The sequence below is a fragment of the Anopheles gambiae genome, chromosome X (assembly GCF_943734735.2).
Source record: "Anopheles gambiae chromosome X, idAnoGambNW_F1_1, whole genome shotgun sequence".
NCBI classification, from domain to species: Eukaryota; Metazoa; Arthropoda; class Insecta; order Diptera; family Culicidae; genus Anopheles; species Anopheles gambiae.
This window is the reverse complement of record NC_064600.1, coordinates 26,957,871-26,967,748: the sequence shown is the minus strand read 5'-3', so window position 1 is coordinate 26,967,748 and position 9,878 is coordinate 26,957,871. Positions and strand designations below refer to the sequence as shown.

Genomic DNA, 9,878 nt, shown 5'->3' with positions numbered 1-9,878 from the left:
CAAAGTACTAGAGGGCGCTACATGTCAAAATTAAAACTGGTGTATCTCTGGAACCACTGGTCTGATCCGGACGGGCAAGTGCTCGCTGGAATCAACATCGCCCCGGCTATCTGCCAGTGCTGCCATCGTGGCCATTTTCGGCCGTTTCAGGGTTGCCAGTTTTTGACAGCTACGCGAAAAATAGTGAAAATTCAACTGTGCACCACTCCGAAACGGGTAGCCCCAGCCGAACGGGCAAGTGTTTGCTGACGTTGGCATTGGCCCGGCTACCCAGCAATGTGGCCAGCTTGGTCGAAAACGCTTGCGGCAGTGTTGCCAGTTTTGAGTGTAGTGTATCGCTTCGTGTCGCGCGTTCAACGCAGAGTGCGACGGGCTGCGTTCATACCCTCGTATAAAGAGGTGCGCGTACGAACGGAAAAGTGATTCAACAACGCAGGGGATGGGCGACGAGGCCCAACCTCCACAATTGAGTGGGCCGTACCAGTTGGTACGCCCGAGCTTATTGAGGTTTCGCCCAACGAAGGTCAGGACTGGGAGAGCCTTCTGCTGCTTGTGCAAACGGCAGTCAGGACTGACGAGCGATACAAGCCGCTTAAGGACCACGTCGTCCTGGGTCGCCGTACCAGTAAGGCGTTGCTGCGACTCACGCTCAGCCGCAAGGCGAATGCGCAGTATATGCTGCAACAGGTTCGAGCCATCGTGGGCAGTGCTGGAGTGTGCCGGCACGTCACAGAAATGACAACAGTTGTCGTCCATGACGTTGACCCGCTTGCCCGAGAGGACGATCTGACTTCGCTGCTGGACAGCAAGTTCGAGTCGGGAGCGGGAATTGTGTCCACAACGATGACAAAGAAGACGGATGGCAACCCAACGCGCGCACGTGCGATTGCCCGCGAAGTTTGCGAAGGAACTCGACGGCACTAAGATTAAGCTGGGCTTTTGCGTCAGCAAAATCAGAGCCGCGCCACCGACCCCTCGAGAGCGTGTGCGCTCCTATCGCTGCCTCGAGCTGGGTCATCGAGCCCATGACTGCCGTTCACCCGACGATCGGCAGAACATGTGCATACGCTGCGGCGTTGTGGGGCACATGGCAAAGGCTTGCACTTCTCCGACGAAGTGCCTCAAGTGCGGTGGTCCACACACAATTGGACACCCCGACTGCGCCCGGTCGGCCTTGCAATGACCCCACAACTGCAAGTAATGCAGGTGAACTTGGGCAGAGGAGAGAGGGCCCAGGACATCGCCCTCCAAACTGCCCGAGAGAAGAAAGTGGACGTGCTGCTGCTGTCGGAGCTGTATCGACCGCCTGCCAACAACGGTCGATGGGCCTTCGACTACTCAAAAAAGGTCGCCATCGTCGCAACTGGATCTCTTCCTCTCCAGAGGATCTGGTGCAGCAACACACCGGGACTCGTCGCTGCCGAGATCGGCGGCACCACTTTCCTCAGCTGTTACGCACCACCTCGTCAGCCTACCGACGAGTTCGAGCGCTTCATCGAAGCGGTGCAGCTCGAAACGATTTCCCATTCACAAGTCGTCATTGCCGGCGACTTCAACGCCTGGCATGTGGAATGGGGAAGCGAGCGTAACAGCGAAAGGGGGGAAGAGCTGCTCAGCGCCATACAGCAGCTAGACCTGGTGGTACTAAACCAGGGCACGACGAACACCTTTGACGGCAACGGAGCGGCAACAGCAAACATCGTCGACGTAGCGTTTGCGACACCAACCATCGCGCAGCCGGGAACGTGGAACGTGTGCGGTGAGTACTCGTATTCCGACCACCGGTACATCACGTACACAGTTGGCACCACAGTTCCCGTCGCAAACGAGCCTTCACCACCATCGAGGAGACAGCAGGGGCGCATTCGACACGCGGGTCGGCGGTATAAGGCGACGCAGTTCTCGCAGCGAGCCTTCCTGTCGACGCTGCTGGACGAGCGGTTCTCAGAACGGGCGGTGAGTCATGAACGCATGGTCGAGATCATGCTCGCCGCGTGTGACAAGACGATGCAGCGGGTTACAACGTCGCGCAGTGACCCCCATCGTGACCTGTTCTGGTGGACGCCGCTGCTCAGGCTGCTGCGAGAGAACTGCGAACGCGCCCGTGATCGAATGCAGCAGACCAGCGACCTGCAAGAGCGGAGCATCCCCGCAGCACAACATCGTACAGCGAGGGCGGAGCTGGGGAAGGCGATTAAGGCCAGCAAGCGGAACTCGTTCCAGGAGCTGATCGACATCGCCGAAGAGAATGTGTTCGGAGCCGGATATCTCGTCGTTCTGTCCCACCTCCGTGGTGGACGGACGCCACCCGAGACGGAGCGGGACAGGCTCGAACACATTGTGTCCGATCTCTTCCCCCAGCACCCGCCCCTCGTCTGGCCAGAAGCGGCTATCGTCGAGGGAGAGGAGCGGCCAGGAGCGGTAACAGCAGTGACGGACCAGGAACTCCAGTTCATCGCGCGCCGCATGGCCAACAAAAAGGCCCCGGGACTCGACGGTATCCCGAACGCGGTGGTGAAAGCACATCCTCGGCACACGGGGGTTTTCACGGCGCTGTACCAGGGCTGCCTCGTCAATGGTACGTTTCCTGCAGCGTGGAAGAGGCAGCGCCTTGTACTCATCCCGAAGCCAGGAAAACCCCCCGGAGTGAGCAGCTCGTACCGGCCCCTGTGTATGTTGGATGCACTGGGCAAGGTGCTTGAGCGCTTGATCCTGAACAGGCTGCACGAGTTCCTGGAAGATCCAGATTCACCGCGACTGTCGGACCGGCAGTATGGTTTCCGAAGAGGGCGCTCGACCATCGGTGCTATTCAGAGGGTTGTTGAGGCCGGCCAGCGTGCGATGTCGTTCGGTCGCACGAACCGACGCGACAAACGGTTCCTCCTAGTTGCTGCACTAGATGTGAGGAACGCGTTTAACACGGGAAGTTGGCAGGCCATCGCCACTGCGCTGCAGGCGAAAGGTGTTCCCGCCGGCCTCCAACGTATCATACACAGCTATTTCCAGGACCGAGAGCTGGTGTATGAAACCTCCGATGGCCCGGTAGTGCGGTCCGTCACGGCAGGGGTTCCACAGGGGTCTATTCTAGGCCCCACTCTGTGGAACACGATGTATGACGGTGTGTTAGACATCGCCCTGCCACCCGATGCGGAGATCCTGGGGTATGCCGACGACCTGGTGCTGCTGGTCCCAGGCACAATCCCAGATAACGTTAAAGCTGCTGCGGAAGAAGCGATTACTTCAGTGATGGAGTGGATGGCTCGACACCATCTCGAGCTGGCGCCGGCAAAAACGGAAATGGTGGTCATTTCCAGCACAAAAGCCCCGACGCGGATTACCGTCCGAGTAGGCGACGTGGACGTCACCTCGTCCCGCTCGATCCGCTATCTCGGCGTGACCCTCCAGGACAAGTTGTCGTGGCTGCCGCACGTCAAGGAGGTCACCGAGAGGGCTGGGAAGATCGCCGACGCCACATCCAGATTGCTGAGAAACCATAGCGGACCAAGGGCATCGAAAGCGAAGCTGCTAGCTTCGGTGTCCGAGTTCGTTATGCGGTATGCTGCACCGGTATGGAGTATGGAGCTGCAGAAACGCGACCCTGGTCGCCTGCTGGAGCGTGTACAGCGGAAGATGGCACTGAGGGTGACACGAGCATTCCGTACCGTAAGGTATGAGACTGCCACCCTCCTGGCTGGCTTGACCCCCATCTGCCTGCTGGTGGATGAAGACGCCCGGGTCTACCAGCGACTAAGTGCCGTCAACCGCACTGACACGAGGGCGAACATCCGGAAGCAGGAGCGACAGGCCACGATCGAGCAATGGCAGCAACAGTGGGATGCGGAAGCCGACACCAGCCGATACACGCGTTGGGCGCACCGCGTACTACCAAACATCGGCAGCTGGCAGTCAAGGAAACATGGAGATGTGTCGTTCCATTTGTGCCAGGTACTCTCGGGACATGGCTTCTTCCGGGACTATCTGTGTCGCAATGGCTTCACATCGTCCCCTGACTGTCAGCTGTGCAGCGGAGTTCCTGAGACCGCGGAGCACGCGGTGTTCGAGTGCCCGAGGTTTGCTGAAGTCCGGCAGCAGCTACTCGGCGAGGGAAGTACGGACCCGGTCCGTCCGGAAAACCTCCAGCTGCACTTGTTGCGCGATGCCGAGAGCTGGTGCCGTATCTGTGAAGCTGCTAAGCGGATAACGGCTTCACTTCAGCAAGCCTGGGACGACGAGAGAGCAGCCCTAGCAGCCCATGGCAACGAGCAGCACGTCGAAGAAGTTGCCGATCTGGAGGCACGGCGAGCAGAAATCCGTCGAGCACGGAACGACCGGCGAAACGCGAGCCGCCGAGCAGCCAGGGCACGGCAACGAGAGTTGCAGCGAGCAGTACGTCCCCCAACTCCACCACCATCGCCCAGAACTGCGGCACGCCGTGCAGATCTTCGGCAGCGGCAAGCGCGGTTCCGAGCGAGAAGGCGTCAAGCGATACAGGACGCGAGACGCCTGTATGGGGAGCAGAGTCCTGCATCATCATCGTCATCAAGCAGCAGCGACGACGATTCAGACGGCCGAGGAAGCGCGGACATCGCAGCCGGACCGTCTGGTATGCGCAACCGCGCTGATAATCGAGACGACGCAGTCACTCACGGCGGCTTGAATGCTGCAGAAGAAGCCGCAGCGGTTGAGGCGGAAGTTGCCTCCTGCTAGGTGTTTGGCGTCGTGAATAACAGAGCGCGTTAAAGCATTAAACATTACTCGAAAAAAAAGGGAATACAGGAGTTATATTAAAATCAAAAATAAAATTGATAGGTGCTTAATGCACGGTTGCAGAAACGGCATCTTAGCCGAGAAACCCCCTTCAAGGTACGTCTTCGCGGACAAGACTGTAGGGGTGAGGGAGGGTTGAAATTTGGTAAAAAAATAAAAAACCCGTTTTAAAAAAAAAAAAAGTCAGTTATCCCTGTGGTAACTTTTCTGACACCTTTTGCTAAAAACTCGTTATAACCAAAAGGATCGTAAGGCCAAGCTTTCGCTGTCCCGAAGTGTACTGAACGTTGGGATCAAGCCAGCTTTTGTCCTTATGCTCAGCGTGTGGTTTCTGTCCACACTGAGCTGACCTTTGGACACCTCCGTTATCGTTTTGGAGATGTACCGCCCCAGTCAAACTCCGCACCTGGCACTGTCCATGACGTGGACCGAAAGGACCTGTCCAGGAGTCTTCGAGCCGGGCGGCGCGCGGAACCGGGGGCAAACGTGACATCATAAACGATCGACCGCGCAGAAGCAGTGCACCACGAATGCACCGACGTACGCAAGCTTGTACCCTTGCGGGCCACGGCTCACGGTCGGACAAGCGGGTAACACGCTACACACGACGATGCTACGATGCAGTCTCCCCGGCGGCACCACCCAGCGACACACTGGACGCTGAGCGAGAAACACGGCGCATTGGGCGCGCGCAGGCGAACCGCCGCCACAGCCCCCCGGAGGAGGTGCGCACACGATCCGGAACTGGGGCCCGCGCTTGTTCCACCCAATCATGTAAGTAAGGCAACAGTAAGAGTGGTGGTATCTCAGAGGCGAGCTCCACGAGGAAGCCCTCCCACCTATGCTGCACCTCCTATATCGCCTTACAATGCCAGACTAGAGTCAAGCTCAACAGGGTCTTCTTTCCCCGCTAGTGCATCCAAGCCCGTTCCCTTGGCTGTGGTTTCGCTAGATAGTAGATAGGGACAGAGGGAATCTCGTTAATCCATTCATGCGCGTCACTAATTAGATGACGAGGCATTTGGCTACCTTTTTTTTTTTTTTTGTTAACGAATAGTGAGCATATTCCATCCCCCTCTCCGACTCACCCAACTCGGCCGGTACGCTTGTGGTGCGTATTACTTCATGCGGAGTCGTGTGTGCGGTTGCACCCTGGGTCACGACGCATCTTCTGCGGCGATCTGGTCCGATGATTCTGCTTATTACGCTGCTTTCCGTGGTGCGACGCGGTCCCTTTGGTCCTATCGCCCACACTTCGGGTGGGCAATGGGGGGTCTGCATCGTTGCCCACCACTCCAAGCACATAAGGCAGTTCTCCTGAAACGAAATTTTGATAGAGAAAACAAGAAAAGGGAGAAAGAGGTAGAAGAAAGCTGAAAATAGGGGAGAGAAGAGAAAAAGAAAGCTGGAAAGAAACGAAAAGAAAAAGATAAAAGATTAGTAACTTTCCAGCTTACGGTGGCCCTTGTGGCGCGGGTTGTTGCCGTGCCGCAGGGCCTGAGGGACCACCATTTGCGTCCCTCGCCCGCCGTCTAGCCCGCCTGCGTCGCCTTGCCGTTGGTGGACGCTCAACATCCCATCTCGCTTGGAGAGTGGAGAAGATTGTCCTGGCGGCGGCGCGGACGGCCTCCCACGTATCGCTGCGGGCGCACATTTCCGAGACGATGTTATCCATTGTTACTCGGAAATGGCACCGCTGCTGCATCTCGTTCCGGATCCGATCGAACCGTGGACAGTGGAACAGCACGTGTTCAACGTCTTCCACGGCGTCCCCACATTCGGGGCAGTTGGGCGAGCCTTCCAGGATGCCTTTCTCGACGAAATAGGAGCGCAAGAACCCGTGCCCCGTGAGGAGCTGGGTGAGGAAAAAGTCGACTTCCCCATGCTTGCGGCTGACCCAGAGATTAATGTCTGGAATCAGCCTCCTCGTCTTCAGTTCTGGTGCTCCTGGTTGCCCTGCACCCGTTGTCTACTGGTCCTGCCAGCGCCTCATCGTCTCCTCCCGTTGTCGCTTCCGTATGTCTGATTGAACACCACCACTCGCTACCTTTTCGTCGTGGCAGCGGATATCCTCTAGCATGAGAAGGACTAACGGGGTGATGTTGGCGACAACGCAAGCGGCATCATAAGACACGGTCTGGAAGGCGCTGGCGACTCGGAGAGCCCCCGGTCGATGCGCCCTTTGGACCGATTTGCGATGGGTCTCCTTATCGAGCACCCATCGCCCCCAGGTAGCAACTCCGTATCGGATGATACTGTTGCCGACGTTTACGAGCTGTCTCCTACTGCGGCTCTTAGGACCACGCTTATTCGGCATTAGGCAGGTCAAGGCGTTCGTAATCCGTGAAGCCTTATTGACCACCTTCTCCAGATGCCGGCTGTGGTGCTGTTTGCGGCAGAGGTCCACTCCCAGGTACTTCAGCGTTTCCGTGGATTGGATCGAGTGACCGCCCGCTTGAAGCTCTGCGAGCTGCGGGACATGATGGGTACAAACGATCATGAACCCGGTCTTTTGGTGGGCAAGTTCCAAACCGACTCCTCGCAGCCACCGCTCGATCCTCTCCAGGTTAGCCGTTGCTAAAGCGCTGACCTGTTCCGTGGTCCTTCCCAGAAATGTGAAGGACACGTCGTCAGCAAACCCGATGATGTCCGCTCGTAGTCCCTCGAGCGGCAAGCGGAGTAGGTCGTCGAACATGACGTTCCAAAGTGTTGGTCCTAAAACCGAACCCTGAGGAACGCCAGCAGATACAGTCCTAGACACTACTCCTTCATCCGTATCATAGTGGAGCGTTCGGCCAATGAAATAGTTCCGCAGCAACGCCTGCAAATAAGGCGAAGTGTTTTTACGCTGCAGAGCTTGGCCGATCGCTGTCCAGTTTGCCGAGTTGAAGGCATTTCGGACGTCCACCGTTACCACCGCACAGAGACGATCCCCCTTTCGCTTTTTATCCAAAGCGACTTTCCCGTTGTTCATCACCCGAGTGATGGCGTCAACGGTTGAACGCCCTTTACGAAAACCGTATTGGGCGTCCGAAAGTCCCCCGATCGACTCCAGGTGGGTTGTCAGCCTCCGCTGAATCAACCGCTCCAAAATTTTCCCCAGCACACTCAGCAGAAAAATCGGCCGGTATGACGAGGGCTCCCCAGGTGGTTTCCCCGACTTGGTAAGCAGCACCAGTTTTTGCCGCTTCCATGCATCGGGAAAAGTGCCTGCCTCCAGTAGCTGCTTGTAGCTTTTGGCAAAAACTTCCGGAAAAGCCAGAATTGCCGCAGCTGCAGCCATATTTGGAATGTTGTCGTCCCCCGGAGCTTTCTTGGGGTTGAGTGAGCGGGCAATCTCCTTCAACTCTTCCGCCAACTCCTCCTCCGAGACCGGATCCTGTGGATCCCCACCTACTTCCGTCTCGGGCCACTCCATCGGGGGACGATCGGGAAAGAGCTCATTCACGATGAACTGGAGCTTATTGGCATCCCGTTCCATCGGAACCCGAGCTCCTTCCCACTGCTGCTTGCGGATTTGGTACGCAGGGCCAAAGCCGTGCGGTTCCAATTGTTCCGGCAGATCCTGCTTGTGTTGGTCCTTGCTGAGTTTGATGGCCCGTTCCAGGGCAGCGCGTGCGTCCGACTTCATTTGACGCCTTTCCTCGCGCTGCTCCTCGGTCCGGGCCCGGTTGAACCGCCGTTTCATTCCATGAAAATGGCTGCGCAACCGATCAATCTCGGACGTCCACCAATAAACTGGCCGCCGGCCCTGTCGCCTTGGGGGTTGCCTAGGCATGGTGCCATCACAGGCCACCGTAATGGCCTGGGTCAGCTCCTCTGGCGTAGCAACATGCCCAAAAATGTCCTGGTCCCTCAAGATTTCAACGAACAAATCCTTGTCGAAGAATCTTGTGGACCACCTTCCCCCATTCACTGCTGAGTGTACCTCGTTGTTGGCGCGCTGTCTCGGAACCCTGCCGACCACAAACTTGATAGTGTTGTGGTCACTTGGGGTTTCGTCACACACGCGCCAATTATTGTCCCTTACCAAGGAGGGGCTGCAAAAGGATACGTCCACAATGGAGTTGCGACCATTTGCCCCAATCCAAGTGCTCTGGTTGCCCTGGTTCAGGAGAACCAATCCCAGAGCAGCCGCCGCATCCATCACAACTCCCCCCCTAGATACCCTTTCCCCATCGTTTGGCCTCCGCTCCATTCCCCATGCACCTGACCAGGCGTTTACATCACCCCCGATCACGGTGTCCCGATTCCGTGGGAGCACAGACACGATTTCGGTCCATTTGCGTTTGTACTCCTCGACAGTCAAATCGGAACCCACGGGTGGTAGGTAGACGGAACAGAAAACGATTCCCCGCATCTCGACCACAACGAAGTCCTCGCGTTGGTTGTCAATGATGCGCTGAAAAGGATAATCCCCAACTGATACCACTGCTACCCGACCAGTGGTATCGGTAACCCAATTGCTGTTATTATTCGGCACCCAATAGGGGTCCGAGATAATCAGAATATCACAACCCTCGGCTCGAGCACTTTGCAAAAGCAAGTCTTGAGCCGTTTGGTCATGATTGAGGTTCTGTTGGAACACTCTAATCATGACTGGGCTGTGGGGTTACCTTTCCAAAGTAGCGGCAACTGCGCTGGCCCAGCGAATGCCCGATTGCATCCGGGCCCTCGCATCCCAAGCACTTCCGCTCCCTAGTGCACGGTCCCTCGTGCTTATCTTCCGCGCAGCGGTGGCATTTGCTACTGCGGTCCTTACCACGGCAACGGGCAGCAGTATGCCCGTATTCGTAGCACCGGTAGCACTGCCGCCGACGCTCCAAAAGCCGAAGCCTGCAGCATTTGCTGAAACCGACCGTGTGTTGCCTCGCCAGGGCTTGGTCTGACATCGCTATTGCTGGGCAGTCGAAAAATGCGACCAACGTACCGTAATGCGTTTTTACGGTCGTGATCTGGTCGCTGAAAATTTCAACGCCCAGCGCGGCACTCATTTCCGAAGAAATTTCTTCGGACGAGGTGCCAGGCGGAATGTTAGTGCAGTTCACTCGCACTGAGGGTGTCCGCGGTCGGCATTTTGCTTTGCCATCAAGGGCCGCAGACACCTCTCT

The 9,878-nt window shown here is 57.2% G+C and overlaps 1 pseudogene; it reads right to left on the bottom strand.

Moving 5' to 3' along the window:
* Positions 1–4,242: 4,242 nt before the first annotated feature.
* On the bottom strand, positions 4,243–9,878 carry LOC133391523 (uncharacterized; annotated as a pseudogene).